The sequence below is a fragment of the Rattus norvegicus genome, chromosome 16 (assembly GCF_021556685.1).
Source record: "Rattus norvegicus strain SHRSP/BbbUtx chromosome 16, alternate assembly SHRSP_T2T, whole genome shotgun sequence".
Taxonomy (NCBI): domain Eukaryota; kingdom Metazoa; phylum Chordata; class Mammalia; order Rodentia; family Muridae; genus Rattus; species Rattus norvegicus.
Window position 1 is genome coordinate 52,575,520 of NC_141549.1, and position 22,388 is coordinate 52,597,907.

Below are 22,388 nucleotides of genomic sequence, written 5' to 3' on the forward strand. Positions count from 1 at the left end.
TGGAAACCTAGCCACTGTTGATAACATCCCTTCTAGAACCTATGGCAGAGCCCATGTTTTCCTAAGTCTTACCTATGGGCAGAGGCAGTCAAATAAGATGAGTCCCCCCACTATAAAAGGTGTCTACATCTACTTACTGACTCAGGAGCACCACCACTCTGTAGAGCCATGTAAGAAATCTTGGGCGTGCTCAGACAGTGTTTGCCCAGGCCCCACTAGGGGGAAGTGGACCGTGAGAGGAAGCCGGGTAAAGTTGAGCTGGATTGGAAGCCTCAGGACCCAAAGGGACAGAAGGAACTTCAGCTGCTCCCAACACCAGGCCCCTGTCCCCTGGCCACAGCCCCACATAGAGTTGTGACCACCAGTCACACAGAGGGAATGCTCCCAAGCCCCATCCACATGTAGATGAGGCATTCCTAACATCTCAGACCAAGCCAATAGGAAGCACCTGCTGTCAGATTCCACCCCACCCCAAAACTGTACAGAAGATCCTACCAGAAGGAATAAAGCTGTGTGAGAATTACTCGGTTGGCTGAGAGCTTCTGTCATAAGAGCTGTAACACTTCCTGGGAAGAGAACTCTCTCCGGAAGCTTTGCCGCTGGAAACTCCCATGCTAGCCAGTCCTCCTCCACCTCAGCTCAGTGCAGTGCAGCTGTGAGTGCACTGACTGACCCGGACCAACACCAAAGCAGCAAGGGCACCAGAGCAACACCACCAGAACAGAGGCAGCTGCACTCCCTGCTCCCTGCTCACACCTTTTCCCCCTTGCTTGACCGCTTCCACTGGGCCAAGCCAGAGACCTCTGCACACAGCATAAGGTGCACAGACCAGCACCCCACCAGCCAGCTCTAGGACTACGGCCCAGCCACCACTGTACCACCAGTAACTGTTTTGGTCCTTAGGGGACAATTGTTGCCCAGGCGATGGATGTCACCTGAGTTCTCACGATTCCAAGTGGAGCAATAAACTATGAGGCATATTTTGTGCTATCTCTTCAGCCTGGGTATTTTACAACATGTATTAAAATACAGAAGTTAGGAGTCAGAGGCAGGCAATTTCTATAAGTTCAAGGCCAGCCTGTTCTATAGAGTGAGTTCCAGGACAGCCAAGGCTTCATAGAGAAACCCTGCCTCACAAAACTAAAAGAAAAAATTAAAAATTTAAAAATAATAAAAAGTTGCATTTTTTGCTTTTTTTTTTTTTTTTTTTTTTTGGTTCTTTTTTTCAGAGCTGGGGACCGAACCCAGGGCCTTGCGCTTCCTAGGCAAGCGCTCTACCACTGAGCTAAATCCCCAACCCCAAGTTGCATTTTTAAAAATAAAATTAAAAAGGGTGAAATAAAAGAACTTTTTTGTTTGTTTGTTTGTTTGTTTAAACTGAGGTTTTCCTCCCTTTGGATACATGCATGAGGGGACTGGGTCAGGCATAGGCTGGAGTAACAGGTTCACACACAGCTTCCAGGATCCACAATCTTTGTGCCCAGCTTCTTCTTTCTCTGGGGAACTAGTCAGTTCTCTGCAGTTGCCATATATGGTCTCCAGTCGGTACCCAAGCAAAGCCCTTGCCTGGCAGTTCCTTTGCCTCTAAGAAATACAACTCTGTCAGTCCCGAGCTGATTGTGTGTTGTGAACAAGAGAAAACTTGTTCGTGGGGTCTCCAGTAAGGGCTTCTACAGATAAGCCATGTGGATATGTAGTTACAAAGGGCTGTTTTTCAAAAGCTGACAATAGCATGATCATAATGCCTGGAAGCATAAATACACAATCATTAAGAATGATTTAAAATAAGTCAGTTGATCACCAAAAGATCACTTAAGTATCTGGTACTATGCCAGTTTCTCCCCACCCCTCCCCCAGAGGTCTGTTGGCGTGTACACTGTGTGAACATGTGTCTCTGACCTCCCTGACCTGCCTAAGGCATCTTCTGACTGGTTAACATGAAAAGCCTATGACGTATAGCAAAAGGCAGGACAGTAAAGTGAGACATCCAGCGGAAAGGAACTCTGGGAAAGAAAGAGGCATGGGAAAATTGGCCACTGAGATGTGGAGGAACTTGGACCTGGGAAAACCGAGAAGTAACCAGCCACATGTCAGACATAGAATAGTTTAAGCATTGAAAATAAGTATAAACCATGACTTATTCGGGAACTGGGGTGGGCGTGGACAGGCCCAAGGCTACGGAGGTCTCCTGCCTCTTGCCTCTGCCTCCTGAGAGCTGGGAGTGCAGGCATGAGGCACCACACTTGGCTTTCATTCATACTTCTAACAAATGAAAGAACCAAGAGTTGGTCGGGAGGGATCAACAGACTATGATTTTGAAACCGCCATTCGAAGTTACTCAGTTTGCCTGGCACTTCCCCCAGCAGATGTGAGAAGAAGACCCAGGGGCATAGTCTGCAACCACTGACAAACACAGCCCTGAAAAGCCAACAGGAAGTCAGACTACCTGGTCAGAAGTTCTTTGGGATCTTCCCCTCTCATTCAGCCACCGCACAGAAGTAGCGTGAAAGGTGTTGGAAAGAATCTCGCAGGAGCTCTCAGCAGCTAAAAAACAATTGGCGAACGAACCTCATGACCCAAGTTTGACACCATGCACCTCCCTGAAACTGGTCCCGTGGCTCCCACATGCATTCCGTGGCACGCATGCACACATGCGCACACAAGGGATAATAACATGTTGAGAATCTTGTTGTTACTGTTTGGAAGAATCCCAAATAAAACCTCAGAAAAACAGGCTTTGGGCACCAATACCACATAAAATGCCCACTCTTTTAAAGGCTAGGGAAAAGCAAATTTGGGTTTATCGGCTTTTCCCAAAAAGCTAATAACTGATGAGTTGCAGAGCTGAGACTGAAAACCAAGACTTCTTAATTAAAAGGAAATCAGAAGGAGCATAACCAAGAGTAGATTGAATGATGCCTGTGACCTGGGAAGAAATTCACTCTAACCGTAAAGGTAGTATGCAGCTCTTTTTCTACGAATATTCACGTGATCCTGTGAGTTTCTTTGCATGCTCCTGGATGACACTCCCAAGAATAAACGCAGAGGGCCTACTACTGACTTACGGGGTGAGACGTGATGGCCAGTCCTCAGTACGTATTCCTGTCCCACCTGTATAGTGGCAAGCTCGCCTTGACACATCCTTCTGCACGAACTGGCCTGAGTCACATACATGAACACTAATGTACCCAGGGCATCGCAGGATCACTGTGGCCTTTTGCTGCTCTGTGCCTGTCTTTGACACTTCCCGCAAAGTCACTGAAATCAGTCTAGATCCTTGGATCCTTTGTTGCCCTGATTCCCGGAAAGAGGCACTGTCAAAGTGTATTGATCCGAATCCTGCTCTCCAACATGCATTGATTCCAAATCCTGCTCACCCGGGAAGGAAGAATGTACAGCTCACATTTGCTATGTAACACCCCTGGCTAATTAAAAAGGGGTCACCATCCATACTGGTGGGGAATGAGCGGGAGAGGAAAGGACTGTTTGGTGTGTAAACTGCACACCAGATCCCATCAGTCCCCACTCCTTTGCCTCTCAGGTCAGAGTTCATCTTGCTGGGTATCTGCAGACAGCCTGGTATGAATGGAAGCCATTTGCACTTCTTGTCTCTGGATAGGAGTAGAATAATGTTGTTGTAAAAATATAAAAAATAAAAAAATTATTGTATTTTACATCGCTTAGGTCCACACCACAGTGCCCCAAGATATCTGCTAGATATCTTGGCGGAAACACATTCCAAGTCCACGGTGGCCCAGTGTCTCCTGCCGCCACACACTTTCCTACACTCAAACCGTCACATAAAATAACACACAACACAATAATCTTTGACTTAATTGCCCACTTAAACATACAAAGCCTGGTGCCATCCATCCCTTAAGAACTTTGATAACAACCTGCAAATACACAGAGCAAGATCTTTAAGTCAGCCTCCATTGTCCGGCCACCACTTGTCTCTCCCTTTCTCCTCTCCTCCTTTCTATTCCAGTCTCCTCCTCCTCCTTCACACTTCTCTCCCGCCCATCCTTCCTTCTCCTCCAATGACAGGCCTCCTTCTATCCTGTACCTGCCCCTCACCTGTATTTTATGAATTCAAAGGGGAGAAGTTTCTGGTGAAGTCACCTGAGTCCTGAGTACATGACTAGAAGCTGTCCTTGGGCAGTGGAATTACCACCAAAATACAGATAACTCCAGGGCAAACCACAATATAATAAAAACCAAGTGTGCTCTGTGAGTACAAAAGAGCCCAACGCACCTGATATTGCCAAAAAAAACGAGGTTTAGCCCAAGTGAGTCTGACTTCTGGTGGCAATCAGAGCTTATTTATTTTTTTGGCTTTAAATCGGGAAGTGGGGACCAGAGAGATGACTCCATGAGTGAAACTTCTGGTTTCTATCCCTGGGCCCCACATGGTGGAAAAAAGAGAACCAACGTGTGCAAGTCAGTGACCTCCGTGAGCACCATGTGGTATCCTTGTATGCAAGCACACAGAAGTGCATACCTACTTACAGCATAAGTAAATGTTTTGTTTGTTTTTTTAACCTGGACACAGGTTTAACTCTCTATTAAGCTTTGGTCCTGTCTTAGACTGTCCTGCGTTTTTTAATCCTTTGGTGATCTATCTGTGAATTAAAAGTATGATGTCTTAGTCCTTAGGAGAAGGAGTCAGAGTCCCTGATCCCAACTTACTGAGAATAATGAACACTTCAGTCCTTGACACCATCTTATCTTTCCTGTATCAGCAAGAAACTGTCCTCAGTCTCAGAAGCAACAAGAGCTTCAAGGACCTTGAAAATAAACCCTGGAAAGGGACGCATCACCCTGGCCCCAGTCTCATTATTGGCTCAAAGTAAGTCCTCTTCCTGCTGTGTCCACTTCATCTCCAGGCCTCCCAGCCCTGGGTGCTTAATTCTGGGATCTAGCCTGACCTGGTCCTCTTTCTTACTTTGGCATACTTACCAAGTTTTCCGTTCCTTAAAAGTATGGCTGTGTGTGCTGCCAGCAGCCTGAGCCCCTGGCTGAAGCCCCAGGAAGCCTCTCAGCCACCCCCGCAACTGCTCAGTGACCTGAATACACTCTGGTGCCTGATGTGATAGGACAAGTGATTAACCCTGGGACTGCACAAATCAGTCCCTCCAAAGGCAACAGAGGCAAAAGCCAAGAGTTTGCAGCCTTTCTCACTTGTTTTCGTCTAACCCAAAGCGGTTTACCTTTTCATCAGCACCAATTAATACTTTCTGAGTGCACAGCAGTACCATGGCTTTGAATTAAGCCCACCTCATGCTTTTCAGAAGCCTAAGTGAGCACACAAGAATCAAGACATGACAGTTAATTAAGCGAATATTTACGGAGCTCCTCTTCAGCCACGGCATTTTGTTAGGTGCTTGTAGATCAGAACTCAGAAGCTCAGCCTCAGCGTGGAATAGAAAGAATCTACTTCCACAAACCCCCACACCCTGCCCCAGACACGCCCTGTTCTCTTAGCACAATCCTAAGTTTCCAACCAGGAACTGTATCCGCCCTCCAGGGAGTGTCTGGGAATGTCTGACAGAGTTGGTTGTTTGCCTTTGGCTGTTACAAACCAGCATTTATTGGGTTGGCGTACAGGGATGTTAACGCGTGACGGAGTTCCAGTCTGTTCCTCACAACCCAAAATGTCCCTTCTCACTCAGAATGCCAATAAAATTCTACAGAAAGCTGGCAGAAGAAAAGCTGTAAAAATTCTCACAGCCTCAAGGACACCTCACTCCAAGACCCTCCTCTCCGTACTGTGGCGAAATCCTTCTTTTGGAGGGTGGGTGACATTTGCAGAAAGCAAGGGTCAGGTTAATGCAAATCTAGGAGTTCCAGAACCCGAGGGAATTAAGCGGGGTCTATTTGGCTAAATAGGAAAGAATCGGGTCTTTCATGGTTGTCATTCAGTCACCCCCTTTTTTTTTTTTTTTTTGGTTCTTTTTTTTCCGGAGCTGGGGACCGAACCCAGGGCTAAGTGCTCTACCACTGAGCTAAATCCCCAGCCCCTCAGTCACCTCTTTTTGGAAGCATTTCAGCAATATTCACGTTTGCCATGAGTCGTTTGCCACTTGTTTACAGCTCAACAATCTCATCATCACAATTGTATTCTGAAATTAGTTTTCCTAAGAACTGTGACCAATTAGAAAACAGAGGTCGTGAAGGATGGGAAGGGCTCCAGTGGCCTGGGAGGTCCCAGCACTGCCTCCCCCGATGGCCTGAATCAAGCTCCACTCTCCTGCAGCCTGCTAGTATTCAGAAGGCAATGAAGGACGGCCTAAAACCACGGAAGAAATGAAATAAGCTGACTAGCCAAGGGTCAGCAGGGGGAGAGAAAAAGGGTGCAGCAGAGACAGAACGCAGGCGAGTTTATGCCACTCGCAAGGCAGGGCAAGGCGTTTGGAGAGACACATCCAGATGGAAACCGCTGGGAGCAAAGCTTTCCCAGACCTGAGGGGTGACCTCTGAATGTGTCAGCTGGCTCCAAGGAAGGCAGGGGACAACTCCAGGGTTTCACAAGGGAGCGCGGGCCAAGTCTTCATTCACTCACCAAAAGGATTAAGGCAGTTTCAGGAAGGAAAAAGTAACAGCATGGTTCAGGAACTGCCCTGTCGGTTTCTGGGCAGGAGGGAGCTAGTCGACTGCAATCTGAGCATGCCGTGGTCTGACGGGGAAGGGATAGAGCTGAAAAGGCTGGTGTGGCCTTGGAGTTGCCCAAATGTGCTGCTAGAACAGAGGGGAGCCCTTTCAATGCACGTCCCAGCCTCCTGCAGTACAACCCTAAAAAGGGGTCTCGATCTCTCTGGGGGTCAACCTCCTTATCTTTAAACGTAGATACCTACCATTTTCCACCTAAAAGGACGGGAAATGGTGAGTAGACTTCTCACTGCTAGTGCGTAAGGGGTCAGCTGAAAATAGATGCTATTAGTCCGTTCTCTCCATGGACTAATAGCACTTTACAATAGCTTCCTCTGATCTAAATTAAAACACAATTCCATTCTGTTTTTCACAGATATATGGCCTTCATGCATCTCTTCCCAAAGCAGTGCATACAGAATAGAGTACCAGAAGCATAGCTATAGGATACTTTGTCATTTGATATCAGTTACAGTTATACGGTGACAAAGGACAGACACTCATTCAAGCTGCTTTGAACAAAAAGCGGAATGGCTTCCCCCATTCAAACGGAACAAAACGCAAAAGTAGATGTGGCTGGCCTTAGAAATACAGCTATATTTGTGGCTCTGACAATACCATCAGAGCTTGGTTCCACTCTCTCCTCCGACCTCTTAAAAGAGTAATCCACTCACTGAGCAGATGGCTTCAGCATCCTGACACGCAGGTTCAAGTCCCGACCAAGGCTCAGGACATAACCTGAGAATGATGAACACTTCCCAAACAATCATGGTGGCGAAGGAGATCCAGTACTCCTCATTGCCTGGGTCTCCTCTGACCCCTGACCTGCAAGAAGAACACTCCCTGAAGTACAAGCACGAGAAAGAGGAAGACCAGAAGACATAAGGATCAACTCCCAGTTCTTCTCACACTGTGAAAGCAACCCGCATTCCTCAGGGCTAGCCAGACTGTGGTCAGGTATTTCCCACCTATGTGAGCCATAGGTCTCGGTTCGCAGTCTCTCAGAGTGGACCCACATCTGGAACACATGAGATACTTGCTAAACATTTAAGTTCTTGGGTCATCCTCAGAGTCAACTTTACTGCCACTCACTGAGCTCCAAAGATGGACCTACAGAAATAGCCATTCTGAGGAATAATGAAAGCAAGAAGGAAGAGAGGAGGAAGAGAAGGGAAAAGAAGGAGGAAGTGGAGGAAGCGTAAGAGAAGAAAGAGAGGAAGCAGAGGAGGAAACGATGAAGAGGCAAAGAAGAAAAATCAGGAGAGGAGTTGGAAGAAGAGAGGAGGAGGAAGAGGGGAAAGAGGAGGGTGTCTAATGGACAGAAACGTTTAACAATAACTGAAGCCAGAATGCTAGGACATCAGGGCCTGTGGTGACCAGGTCCAGTAATCTCTGATATCATCAACCTCATGTAAAGAACATTGAAATACGGCAGCAGGCTAAACAAAACAAAAAGCAACACACCAAAACAAAACAAAACAAAATGAGCTTGAAGAAAAGCTTCCTTATATTTAAGACTGAGTTAATTTGTAGTCTTTTCCACCCATGTCTCTTTTTAAGATTTACTTATTTATTACATAGGAGTTCACTGTAGCTGTCTTCAGACACACCAGAAAAGGGCATCCAATCTCATTACAGGTGGTTGTGAGCCACCATGTGGTGGCTGGGATTTGAACTCAGTACCTCTGGGAGAGCAGTCAGTGCTCTTAACCACTGAGACATCTCTCCAGCCCCCACCCACGTCTTTCTTATTTCCTGAGGCTGTCCTGCAGTGTTCTTCCCGGGGCATAAGTCACCTCTTTGTCCCATGTGTCAGCACCGTATAGGCTATTCCCACATTGCTCACTTCTCAGCTGTCAGTCAGTGGAATGTTTCAGCATCCCGATGCTTACGTTCAAGCATGCCATGTCTCCGTGATCCACTTCCCTCCATCTCACCACTTAAGCATTGGATCATCTCCTATCACCATAAGGAGAGTGATCAATGAGGCATTTTGAGAGGCCATAGTCACGTAACTTTACAACATGTAACTTTACGACAGCATCCCACATGACTGCTGTGGAATACTGTATATGTCATCGTGGCTAATCTCTCATTTGACTTCATCATAGATATGGATATATAGGGAACTCTTCTATTGATTTATGGTTTGGTATTGCTGTGGCTTCAGGTATGTACTGAGGGTCTTAGAATATCTTCCTTATAGATGCCGGGGGTGGGGGGAGCCCCAATACAACAGCATGAACAACGTCAAACCGGAGCAGCTCTAACCAGTCACCCGGACAGCATTCCAGATATACTGTTCTGAACACTCAACACGTTTTTATATCCTTTTAATAGCATTCCTTTCTGCGAGGCTGCAGTAGCATTTCATAGCAAAAATTACTGCCAGACATGGGCCTTATACGGTAACTTTACTGCTGCTCTTTTCCAAGCGACTCTTTCCCTGAGATGGCAGCCGTAAGCTCGGTGCCTCAGTACCTAACGATGGCTCCCTGGCTCCTACTGTGGCTTCTTTCTTCTCGTTTGTGCATTTACAGGTCATGACCTCTCCCCAGCTATATTCTCTTGTATCTAGCCATATTAAATCTCATTACTTCTGCTTGTCTTCCAACCCCCGCCCCCATTGGCCAAGTCAGCACACAACTTAATCTATATTCATTCTCCTTTCCCCCTCCCTCTCCTCTCTCTCCCTCCCCTTCTTCGTTCTCTCCCTCTGTTCTTTTCTTACCTCTCTCCCAAAGAGATTAAAATGTTCTCCTCTGGCATTTTGACTATTTACGCCAATGCCATTCAAAGAACAGCAGGTACCAAAAGGTCACTTTGAACTTTGGGTGCTTTTCATTGAGAGCAAAAGGTGAGATTCTCATATCAAAACTCTCCCTGGACTGGGGAGATGCCCCGACCTCCCCTGTAAAGATGAGAAGTCAAAAGCAAAAGAATTCTGTGACCTTGGCCAGGCAAACGGATCTTTCCAGCCTCCTCACGAGGTGAGGCTGCTTCAACTGCATTTTCTTCATCAACCCAATGCATAAATTATGGCTTAGGCCACATTCCTCAAAGACACAGTCACGAACACACAAACTGCAAAGGCTGAAATTGTAAAAAGGGTGGCCCATGCCTTTAACCCCAGAGAAACAGATGGAGCTCGGTGAGTTCAAGGCCAGTCTGGACAATTCAGCCAGAGCTACAAGACAGACTAGAGACCCTTTCTCAAAAAAAAAAAAAAAAAAAAAAGGAAAAGAATAAATGTTTTCAAGTCCAAGATCATAGTTGTAGAAGAAAAAAATAAATAGACCAAAATTTTTTTTAGAGTGCTAAAGATTGAACCAAAGACTTCGTATGTGCTGGGTAGGCACTCTACTGCATGGCTGAGCCACAGGGTTCTTTGTTTTGTTCCCAATACGTTTTAAATTTTTAGATTATAATTTAATTATACGGTTTCCCTCTTCCCTTTTCTCTCATGTAACAGCCCCATTCTCTTTTAAATTCATGGCCTTCTTTTCTTTAATTTCTGTTATATTTTCCTAAATATATAAATACAACCTGTTTGGTCCATGCAATGCTGTTTATATGTCTACGTTTTCAGGGCTGGCCATTTGTTACGAGATAAGCAGTTGGTAATATTCATCCCCAGTGGAATAGTTCCTTAGACCATCATTTGGGGTTGGTGTGATGTCTGTGGGTTACAGTTCTTAGCCAAGCCAGGCAGTGGTGATGCACTCAGGACTCAGAGGCAGAGAGAGGTGCATTTCTGAGCTTGAGGCCAGCCTGGTCTACAAAGTGAGTTCCAGGAGAGTCAGAGCTACAAAGTCAAACCCTGCCTTGAAAAAACAAGCAAAATAAAAAGTCCATCCTTGGGACACACAAGGTGGCAAGAACTGACTGACTCTGCAACGAAGTCCTCTGACTTCCACACGCATTTTGGGAAATGTGCATGCCCCACACATAAATAAATGTGGTTAATTTTTTCAATTAAGAAATTTAAAAATATTTGTTTATACTTTTCTTTTAATTTTTGTGGTGTCTAGCTTGAAAGGTCTTCACTCAGGTTAACAAGCTGTCTGCCACTAAGCTACATACCCAGCCCCCAACATTTTATTTTATTTTAAAGATTTTATTCATTGCATTCTTTTTAACTACATGTAGATTCTGTGCCTGCATGTGGATATGCTCACGTGAGTACAGATTGCCTCAGAGGCCAAAGGCATCAGATCCCCTGGAGTCATAGATGACTGTGAGCCTTAAGTGAACTTTCTGGAGGCTGAGAAGCCGACACGTAGTCTAGAAGAACAGTGTGTACTCTTAAACACTGAGCCGCTGCTCCGGTCCAGAGTTCTGCATTTCAAAGGGGAATCTATTTGAGAAACAAAAATAGAATAGAACATTTCATGAGTGCTTTACATAATGAAATAGCCAATGACAATAACGCAGAGGAGTCAGGAACACTCAGATGTACTAACAACAGTTGGGAGACTATACAGTTATGAGCAGGGAACCATACTCACAGAGCAGCCTTTATGCCAAGGGCCAGGTATCCACACACACCACCCTGGTGGGTAGCCGTGTGCCTCCGACTTTATGGTAGTCATCTGAGATACTGTCACAGACAAGCTAAGCATGTTTGACTACATAATCAAAACCACCATTAAAAAAATCATAATTTACCGGAGTTGAGACCTTGAGAAAATTTATTTGCCTCACAGGTAGGAAAAGGACATTGGTTTGGGTTTTTTAGGGTATTTTAATAGTTTCCATGTACCTCCATAATGCTTTCACTCTGAGTCAACAGACTGTGATAATTCACTTGCCTGAAATCAAATTTGCGAAAGCATATAAGAATTATACTTCTCTCCAAGCCTTTGCACCTCAAAGTAACTTAAGCTTGTCATATTACCATTTCAGTCCGCCGCTGCATACTGTCAGCACTGTGAGTAACCCAAGGACAAGTGCATGGTAGAGCAAATTACCTTTTAAGCAGTTCACAAAATCGTTGAAAAGAAAAAAAGGCGTCGGGGGCCTTTCCTCATAAAAAATAAGGAGATCTTAGACATGTGATATTTTGAAGAAATAGACTTTTAAAATGCAAAAAATGCACTTTTAGATTACAGTGAATTACATGGAGGGAAACATTGAGAGCTGACCAAACCCATAATCAATGAAGATATTTTGAACTTAAAGACAAGACAGCCAGCTGCTCTTTTGTTTAGGGCATTGGTCTCCGTGGAGAATACACTGGCATTCATTCCCCCTTTATGAAATTCCCTATGGTCTGATCATATGCATTTATTCTGGATTTCTTGTCTCCTTTATGTATGTAGAGACCTCTTCCAGATGCACACATACAAACGCACGGCTTTGGTGTGACCAACGCAGCCATGGAAGAGCAGCACTTTGTCCGCAGCCCTCTGGGATGAGCCTCAGTGTGTGTCAGTCGGTGACTCCGCTGTCATCTAAGAAGTTAATTCAGCTTCAATGAGTTAAAAGCTCCTAGGATTTCACCAGCTAGGAACATGGGCAAATGACACAGTTTAAGACGGAGGGTTTCATCATTCCTGACTGGTGTAGGTCATTCTTTGCCAGAATTTGTCTTTTTCCACTTGATATAGCCTCTTCACAGAAAGACAGAGGTACACACACACACACACACAGAGAGAGAGAGAGAGAGAGAGAGACAGAGACAGAGAGAGAAAGATCACAAAGAGAGACAAATGGACAGAGAGAGACAGTGAGACAGAGTCAGAGAGGCAGAGAGGCAGAGAGACAGAAAGGCAGAGAGACAGACACAACATACAGAAAGACAGGCACATACAGAGACAGAGAAACACACATAGAGAGACAGAGATACATACATATGCACAGAATCAGAGATAGAGAGACAGACAGACAAACATATACACACGCACAAAGAGACAGAGAAAGACACATGCACCCGTGCATGCACACGTACACACACACACACACACACACACACACACACACACGAAAGCTAGGAATTTCAGCGTACACACACACACACACACACACACACACACACACACAAAAGCTAGGAATTTCAGGGTTTGGCCTTTCACAGTTTCAATATTTGTTTTGTTTTGTTTTTAACTATTCAAATCATATTTTTACCCACGCTTTTTTTAAAAAAATTTTTTTATTTCATGTATGTGGGTACTCTGTCGCTGTCTTCAGACACACCAGAAGAGGGCATCAGATCCCACTACAGATGGTTTTAAGCCACCATGTGGTTGCTGGTAATTGAACTCAGGACCTCTCGAAGAACAATCTGTGCTCTTAACCACTGAGCCATCTCTCCAGCCAACACCTGGTATTTTTATCTTTCAGGATTGTGATTTGGTTTGAAGGACTTTAGATTTTTACAACATTTGAGATTTTAGGATTTTAACACTTGAGATTATAGTGTATTGTATCATAACCTTCATTATGTAATGGGCACTAATAAGTGATGACTATTTCTTTGGGTCTTTATTTCTTTACAGGAGTCCACAAGTGACACACAAAAACAGTCTTAAAGAAAAACTCAGGACTGGGAATGGTGGCACTCGTTTTTAATCCCAGCACTCATTTGATCCCTGTCTAAAATCAGCCAAACAACAGACAGACAGACAGACAGACACATCGAAAGCAGATTGTAGTGGCATATACCTTTAATCCCAGCACTCTGGAGCCAGAGGTAAGCAGAGGTGTGACTTACAGGCCAACCTGGTCTACATGGTGAGCTCCAAGCCAGTCTGTCATGAGGGAAACAATGATGGTTGAATTCCAGCTTTACCACAGAAGAATTACTCACATTTTGACCTCTGAGCTCCACACATGTCGTGCACCATGGCATGTGTGCATGTGTGTGTACACACATGCCAATAATAAATCTTTGTAAGATTTGTTAAAGAAATAAGTCACACAGACACAAACAGTTTTCCTTATTTTAGAGGAACAAACAGTTAGCAAATTTCTGAGACAGGGAGTAAACTCCTGGGAGGAAATGCCAAAAGAATATAAGCAGACAAGTTGCCTAGGCGACAAACTACGTAGCTAAGTGACACGTGCGCGTGCTCTTCTTCCTCACGTGTGCTCTCGGTCTTAGAAGCAGGACCTGTACCACCACTCAGCACCCTCTGTGACCCAAGCCTCACTTTTATTAAGCACACGGGACCTATCTGTTCCCAACCCATTACCAACCTTGTCCATCCTGGTCACCTATTTGGCGACGACGACTCTGGAGTCAGAGTCTGCTCTGGGATCCTAGTTCTCCCCCTGTGCATATATATGGCTGCCTTGGGCAGGATGCTGAACTCTGCAGGTTAATGTAGCACAGTACTGGGATGAGGACTAGATAAGTTAAGATGTAAAGTACTTAGCACAGTACCAGAGACAGAGAAATCCCAGGAGGGAGGACTACCCTGGGCTACACCAGGAAAAAAGTCACTCCCTGAAGGCAAATGGGAAGGAGCAATGTCTTTGTTTGAGACTGGCTCAGAACCTTGATTTACAGCAGCTGGTCTCTCCTAGTGACAGAATGTTCTCCTCAGAAATAACTCCATGTAGATGGTACCCGGGAGAAGAGCAAACATGCTGAGTCTGCCGTTTCGGTGTCCAAGGGCACAGCAGGCAGACACACCTGCCGGCTTTCCATGCACTAACTCCTGATGGTTCACGAAGTTCAGATTAACCCCTCCCCATAACCCCAGCCTGGGAAGAGAGCCAAGGAAAAAGACCGACAAAGGTACTCTGGAATTCCAAATAATGAATGAATGAATGAGAGAGAGAGAGAGAGAGAGAGAGAGAGAGAGAGAGAGAGAGAGAGAGAGACCTTACTAGCATTGCTCCCAGAATCTTGTTGAAAACCATCCCTGCACACACACACACACACACACACACACACACACACACACAGAGAGAGAGAGAGAGAGAGAGAGAGAGAGAGAGAGAGAGAGAGAGAGCTACTTTTAGCCTTCCTTGGGCATCCACCCAGTAAAATTCTACAGTCCCCAGATAGCATTTCACTGAGCCTGAGGCCGGCCTTGGAAACAGCTCAAGACAGCAAACTACTGTTCTCTAAAGGTATGAGGAAGAGTCAGGATTCATCTTCGAAATGAATGGCTGCTATGTAATTTCAGGGTCTCTTGGATCCTTGGCTTGGGAGCAAGGCCATGAATAGCTAGGACCATGAATAGCTAAGACGTCAAACATCTTTATTACACCTGCTTCCCTACAGAATGCCTTAGGAAGAAAAAAGTGTTTCAGGAATATTTGACTCTAGTAGAACTCCAGTGCTATTCTGGTTCAGGAAACCGAGACATATTCCAATACGACAATAAAAATGTAGCTCTCAGCCATGAATATAGAATTCCCCAAACCATTGAGGTAGGCCCAGACTCTTGTCCTAAAATGTGGAGATTCTTTTTAACAGCAACCATCCAGATTTGTACAGTGGAATATTATAACTCATCAAACATCCATAAGTTAGCATATTAATAGAATTGTAAAACAGGAAAGAGGTGCCATGCATAATGGTTATAGCAGGGGCTCATATCCATGCAGATCTAACTTCCTGTTGTAGAGACAGCCGCGCGTGCTCGCGCGCGCGTGTGTGTGTGTGTGTGTGTGTGTGTGTGTGTGTGTGTGTGTCCCGGGGGGGAGGCGGGGAGGCCTTAGCTCACCGTGGTTGTGGTCGATGCTAACAGGTGGTTCTAAATTATATAAAGAAGCGAGCTAAGAGAATTGGAGGAGTCTAACAGTCTCCGTAATCTCTGCTTCAAGCTCCTGACTTGCCTTGAGCTCCTGCCTTAACTTTCCTCGTTGATGGGCTATGTCTTGTTAGGGTTTTATTGCTGTGAAGAGACACCATGACTACAACGACTTTTATAATAAAAGCATTTAATTAGAGCTGGCTTAAAGTTCAGAGATTTGGTCCTTTATGGTCATGGCAGAAGCATGGCGGCATGCAGGTAGACACTGTGCTGTTGAAGTAGCTGAGAGTTCTTCATTGGAGTGACCAGACAGCAGGACTCTCAGCCTGGCTTGAGCACTCAAAACCTCAAAGCCCACTCCCAGTGACATATCTACTTCAACAAGGCCACACCCACTCCAACGAGGCCACACCCACTCCAACGAGGCCACACCTCCTTGTTGTGCTCCTCCCTATGGCAGCCATTTGTATTCAAGCCACCGCTTGTAAGATGAAATAACAGCTTTCCTACCTATCAGTTTTTGCCATTATTTTATCACATGAATATAAAAAAAAAAAAAAAAACGAACTAGGGCAAAGGGATTCTAACTTTCTCCATTCTTCTTCGATTTGTTCTTGTAACCATCTTCAATAGCTGAACAAGTTGCCTGTTAGCCCGGTTACTAGGAGCTGCAATATTGAAAGGAACAAGCAAAATGGCTGCAGAATCCCTGCAGATAGATCCAGTGGGATCATTAAGAAACTGTTTCCCGGGGCTGGGGATTTAGCTCAGTGGTAGAGCGCTTACCTAGGAAGCGCAAGGCCCTGGGTTCGGTCCCTAGCTCCGAAAAAAAAGAACCAAAAAAAAAAAAAAAAAGAAACTGTTTCCCACAAGCAGATGTAAGAAGCAGGAAGGGTTTAGCTACAAGAATTACAGCAAGATTCTGAAGCTAAGGAAACATGGATCCTGAAGTCAGATACTGTGTTTGGTCATGAGGACACAACAACCAATTAAGACAATAAGGTATCATATTAAGGTAATAAAATAAATATGTCACCTTGGAGTCCAGAAAGTAGAACCAACCAGTTACTTAGGAACTGTTGATATAATAAGCAAATACAAAGCCGGGTAGTGGTGTCAGACACTTTTAATCCTGAATCTCTGTGAGTTTGAGGCCAGTCTGGTCTAGAGAGCAAGTTCAAGGACAGCTGGGGTTACACAGAGAAACCCTGACTCAAAACAAAAGTCAAAACAATAGTAACAGAATATCCAGGCTTAGTGGGAGTTCTGAGAAGGAGCAGAGAAACCTTGTCTGAAGGCATAAGGATACTTTTTTTAAATTTAGCTACTAACACAGCTACTAATATTTCTACATTCCTTAATGGGTGTGCGTGCCCACGTGTGCCTGTGTGAGTGTCTGACCACACTGTGGAGACCAGAGGCTAACTTGTTGGTTCTCTCCTTCCTCCACGAGTCCCAGAGATTGAACTCACCAAGCATGGCAGTAGGCATCTTTATCAGCTAAACCATATTGCTAGGTTTTGAAAGAAGAGTTTGTAAAAAATAAATAAATAAATAAACAAACAAGCATAGACTGGAAAGGGGAATTGGGATCCCCCAATTCCAGGGGATCTAACATCTCTGGACTCCAAGGCTACCAGCATCCCCATGTGCATGCTCCTATACCCCCACACCCCCACACATATGCAAAATTTAAAATAAAATTAGTCTCTTAAAAACAAAAAGAAATAAAATAAAATAAAAACAAACAGGAGGACCATGACCATTTCCAGCCCTGGAATATAAGTCTGTCTACTTGGAGCTGCTGAAATGATGAGAAACCACTAAAGCAGAGCCTCCAAGCCCCGTGCTGTCTCTTAGGGGGTGCCGTTGGCCATTCAAAACAAGTAGGGAAGAGGGAATGTGGCCATGGTGACCCTACTCTGACAGTAAAGGAGATGACGCGCTGGTTGCCCAGTACACCAGAAACATGAACCAAAACTGGCCAGTGTGGCAAAAGCTGTGTCAGGAAAGGATGGGCTGGGAACTTCTGGTTTATCACCTTCCATGGGGCTTTCTAGAAACACACCCGCTACTCACCAAACAGAAAGAAGCACCAATGGGCCCAGTCATTTATCTGGGGCCCCCTGCTAGGGCCCTCACCTCTCATCAAGGTCTTCAGAGCAAGGCATGAATGCCAGAGAGACCTACCCATGGTTTATAACAGTCATCCACATTTTCCTCCCTCCCTCAGGCAGGCTGCCCCTGCCCCTGCCCCTGCCCCTGCCCCTGCCCCTGCCCCTGCCCCTGCCCCTGCCCCTGCCCCTGCCCCTGCCCCTGCCCCTCAGGGCCCTGCAACAGCCATCCAGCCTCCTCTTTGTGAAAGCTACTTGTTTTCCTCCAGCCTCAACCAAGAACTCTCTGTCCTTAATCCTCTGCTTGTTAATTATATATACATTGCGTGTGTTCCTGTGTGTACCAGCTCATGTCATTTGCTTCAATGAGAGAGCACGTGGAGCCTACCAGGACAGCAGTGCCAGAGGCACTGAGACATCCCAAACCAGAGCAAGGGATGCAGGGCAGAGGGTGGATTCAAGTCCGCCATCCCAAGGAGCTGATGAGACAACATGTGGTAGGTAGGGGTTTAATGTTAGAGATCCAGTGGGAGGCCAGGCATACTCCAAGCGATGAAATGGGTTCCCTCCATCTCTTCTCATCTCATACTTCCGAGGACCATGGGAAGGGTCCCTGCATCCCTACGGACAAGTACAGAAACAGATCCACAGAGAACTGGTGGGGCTGGAGGTGGGGGGCTGGATTCCGTTCCAGGAACAAGGAAGTACCACCATCCAGGACTTCCTAGTTACCAGGCAGCGTATCGCCCAGCCTCCAGAGGCAGTAAACACCACGTGCACACTGAGTTTCAAATGCCCACGTGTTCGTTTTCCTCTTCGTGACAGAATTCCTGACTTAAACAACCCGAAAGGAAAACTTATTTTAATTTCCGTTTCATTGGTTGCAGACCAAATTCAGCTGGATACTTTGAGCTGAGGCTGAGGAGCACAAGCGCCACGGTGGAGGAAGGGTATGGCAGAGGCTGTTCACCTCATGGCATCCAGGAAGCAGAGGGGGTGGGGAGAGCGGAGGGGGAGAGGAAGAAGGAGAGAGGAAAGGGAGGGGGGAGAAGAGAGAGGGAGAAAGAGTGAGCAAATACCAAAATGTCTCCCCAAACATCTTCAACTTTCTCCATATTTGAGCAACCACTTCATAGACATACACTGAACCGTGTGAAAATGGAGGTATTTGTTCCTTCTTTCCTTTCATCCAGTTTACCATTTACTTGGTGATGCTGCATACACACAAGGCAAGCCCCCCATCCCCTGTTAATACCCTCTGGGACCACCTTTACTGCCACACCCAGACATGTACTTTCCTAAGCTCTCAGGTGCTTCCCAAGTCAATCAAGCTCCAGATTAAAACCATCACAACCTGTGACAAAAGCAGGGTTGCAGGGTTTCATTCAGAGTTTCTAAGTTTCCAAAACTTTCTAAGATTGAAACTTGACAGACTGAAAACAATGTGTCACAAAATCTGGTTAAGAAATAGCAAAGGATGGAAGAACTCTGTGTGTGTGTGTGTGTGTGTGTGTGTGTGTGTGTGTGTGTGTGTGTGTGTGTGTTTTAATGAGATCTTATTACATCAATGCCTTTATGATTTATTTATTTTATGTGAGTACATTGTAGCTATCTTCAGACATACCAGAAGAGGGCATCGGATCCCATTACAAATGGTTGTGAGCCACCATGTGGTTGCTGGGAATTGAACTCAGGACCTCTGGAAGAGCAGTCAGTGCTCCTAACCACTGAGTCATCTCTCCAGTCCATTCGGGTGTTATCTCCTGGCTGGGAATGGATGGGTAAGCTGACTAAGGTTCAGGATGGGAAGGAGCACTGTTAGAGAGGAGCACTTTCAAAGAGGAGTACTGTCAAAGAGGAGCACCAGAAAAAGAGGACCTGAACAAAGAATGTCAACAAATACAAAAGCTGCTGGCACTCACCAATCTATAAGAGACGTAAAAGAGACAAAGAACGAGGCCTCTTTTCCTCAGTGAATTTTGTAACTATCAATTTATATCAGCTGTCCCATTTCTCACCCCATGCCTCAAGTGTCAGTCTCAACTTCCCCATTTCTGGACTTCTCACTGTGACAAACCTGTTCTCCCTTCAACCTTAACACAGTAACCTAAGTACAGAACTCCCTGTATCCAGTTTTCTATCGTTGCCCACCCACCATGACATCTTTCTCTGGCCCCTGTAGACAGTGCTCCCTCATCCCACTTAGGCACCAGCAGCCTACAATATCCCTGCTTCCTACCCCACATGTGGACAGATACCTCAGTGTCCCCTTCCTGTCCCCAACTTTCAGATGTCCCCACCCCACTGTGCCGCAACTTCAATTCAAATACTAAGAACAAATTCACTTGTGTGAAAAAAAAATTAGCTCAAAGATCATAGATCTTGGAATACATGTTGCTAACTTGCTCTCCTAAAAAATACAGGCAAATTTATAAAGTAGCATTAAAAAGATCACATTTGAAGTTCTGTTTAAGCATAGTCTTACTCACCTTTTCAATTTACTTTCTCTCTCTCTCTCTCTCTCTCTCTCTCTCTCCTTTTTTTTTTTTTATGATGTGGACCTCAGATACCTTCTCTTCTGATTCCTTCTCTGTTGGGTATGCCAAAGTGAAAGAAGGACAATAGAGCCATCTGGTCTACCTGCCTCACGTACCTTGGACTCCTGCATGATTTGTGGCAAAGTCTTGGTCTAACTAGTTGATGAACTATATGCACAGGTATTTTAATCCATTGCCACCTTTTAAAGATTTGTTTTTGTTTATGTGTATGTATGAATATCTATATGAATTCATCACACATATGTGAGGGTATCTAAGGAGGACAGAAGAGGGTATTGGATCCCCCAGAAGCTGGAGTTATAGGCAGTTGTGAGTTGCCCAACCTCAGGACCTCTTGGGGAGCAATGTGCACCACTGAGCCATCTGTTCACCCCTAACCCCTACCTTTTAGGTTTTGACACTGAAACTAAGAAGAGACTTGCTTAAGGTTTTGGCAAAAGAGTCTGGAAGTTCCAGAGGACCTGGTTTGATTCCTGGAACCCACATGGTGGCTCACAAACATCTTTATCTCCGATTTGGGGGGATCTGATGCCCTCTCTGGCCTCCATGGAAGCAGGTACACAAAAGGTATAGAAAATAAATACAGGCAAAATCCAATCCAGGTAGAATGAAATAAAATTATTTAAATTAAAAAATAAATATCTTTTTTTAAAAACTGTAGCAGAAAATAGAACCCTGGTCAAATGGAACTCCAAAGTCTGTGGAAAGACTGACAAAATATCCCAGATCCCTCCAGCAGAGATGCTCCAAGAAGGCTGAGGCACAAACTGGTCAGACCCTTCACAAAGTCATGTGGTAAGTCCTGAAGGGATGATTCCTGCTTCCCAAGAGGGGTTGACATTTTTTGTCCCTCTGAGGGGAAAGTGCTTGAAAGTGAAAGTCCACCTTAATCACTGCAATTGACAAACTCCCTGTAGATGAAAGTCACGCTGAACTCCAGGGTTGAGGAGGGTGAAGGAGTATGTGCACATTAGGAAAATTAATGCAAGACTTTCGAAAGAAAGATTGTATCAGGGAGATATACCTACTCAGTGTAATTGCCGATGTGGTCACTGACTGAGCTACTCTCTCTCCGCCAGTCTCAGACCTCGGTACATTTCTGTCCTTTGTCCCTACATCATTGGAAAGAATTGCTTCACTGACTGCACAATTCTCTCTCCTTTAGTACATAGCTATGAAAAGTATGGTGTCACTCAAGGTCACAAGCTCAAATTGGTCGGAGTCTGGAAAGAGACAGAGTCATTACCCCTTATGGTTGCTTAGCAGGCTTGAGCCAGCAAATTAGTGGCTTCCACTGAAGATCTGCTGTACTGATCGATGCTCTACCCCAGTTAGCCCATCTCACTTCTTGATCACCAGCCTCAGAGAAAAATGCCTGGCCTACCAGGACCTCATGACCATGAATGTGTTACCTTTGAAACAAATCAAAACAACCAAAGCATTCCGATGAGGAAAATACTAACAATCCACCTGCAACAATAACGGGAGAGGGGAGAATTCTTCTTTGGCCTTGAAAGGTCGGTAGGCATGGGCTCTGGGCTCCCACACAGGCACTGACCCATGAGCTCTAGTGTTTCTGATCATTATTTTCCCTTGACTCAACCATTCTTTGGCCCTCAAAGGGGAGTGTCAGACTGCTTAAAACTCCAGCATTTGCTGTTTCAACCCTCCCGGAAAGGGCAATGAATCAAATTACTGACAGCCATTCTTTTTCCTGTGAGCTTGGCTTTGGCTGTAGGGGAAATATCTTAAGACTAGGGTAGAGAAATAAAGAACATAAGGCCATGGTCATGACCTTGTGTGCTCTACTTTTGTGACTGCCATCCCCACCCCAAGTCCTAGCTTAGAAAGACATGGGCCAAAAGTAACAAGGAACATAAGGGCACCGTTTGAAACCTGACCTACATTTTTTTTAATTGAGATAGGATTTCACTCTAAGCCTGGATGGCCTAGAACTCAGTTTGTAGACCAGGCTGGACTGCAACTCACAGAGATCCCCCTGCCTCTGCCTCCTGAACACTGAGATTAAAGGTGTGTGACAACACAGGTGTTTCTTGATTAAACAAATCAGAATTTGTTACTGAGCCTTTATCTCCAGCACTTGGAAAGCAGACGCAGGTGCATCTCTGTAAGTTCACGACCAGTCCGGTCTACATGGAGAGTGTGTAATCAGTCCACAGATGGAAAGTTCCAGCTCCCCCTGACCACATTCCGCACTGTCTTACACACACCACCAATACCAACACCAACAACATCAAAAACCACCATCACCACCATCACCACCACCACCACCTCCACCTCCACCTCCTCCATCACCCCCACCATTACTACCACCAGGAACAATAACAGTAACAACAAAA

General features: G+C 45.4%; 1 protein-coding gene and 2 long non-coding RNA genes across 5 annotated transcripts in view; 2 read left to right on the forward strand and 1 right to left on the reverse strand.

Annotated features, from left to right (window-relative positions):
* Window positions 1–21,819, forward strand: part of LOC102551260 (uncharacterized) — a 33,552-nt gene extending 11,733 nt beyond the window's left edge. Inside the window, exons 3-12 of one of the 3 annotated variants that reach the window (XR_015640317.1) lie at window positions 4,743–4,849; window positions 11,970–12,212; window positions 13,146–13,339; window positions 14,176–14,389; window positions 17,818–17,967; window positions 18,358–18,420; window positions 20,037–20,187; window positions 20,420–20,595; window positions 20,690–20,823; window positions 21,194–21,819. This is a non-coding gene — a long non-coding RNA (uncharacterized LOC102551260). Of the gene's footprint in view, window positions 1–4,742; window positions 4,850–11,969; window positions 12,213–13,145; window positions 13,340–14,175; window positions 14,390–17,817; window positions 17,968–18,164; window positions 18,421–20,036; window positions 20,188–20,419; window positions 20,596–20,689; window positions 20,824–21,193 lie in introns of those variants that run through there. The other 2 variants (XR_015640318.1, XR_015640316.1) reach the window with 2 other exon arrangements.
* Window positions 1–22,388, forward strand: part of Erich1 (glutamate-rich 1) — a gene marked incomplete at its 5' end in the record, with an annotated part of 52,793,804 nt that overhangs the window by 21,704,960 nt on the left and 31,066,456 nt on the right.
* On the reverse strand, window positions 1,227–5,426 carry LOC134482379 (uncharacterized). 2 transcript variants are annotated; one of them, XR_015640319.1, is made up of 4 exons: window positions 5,211–5,426; window positions 3,066–3,611; window positions 2,447–2,544; window positions 1,227–1,745 (listed from the first exon to the last, which is right to left on the reverse strand). It is a non-coding gene; the product is annotated as an uncharacterized LOC134482379 (long non-coding RNA). The 2 variants fall into 2 exon arrangements; XR_015640320.1 differs by lacking the exon at window positions 3,066–3,611.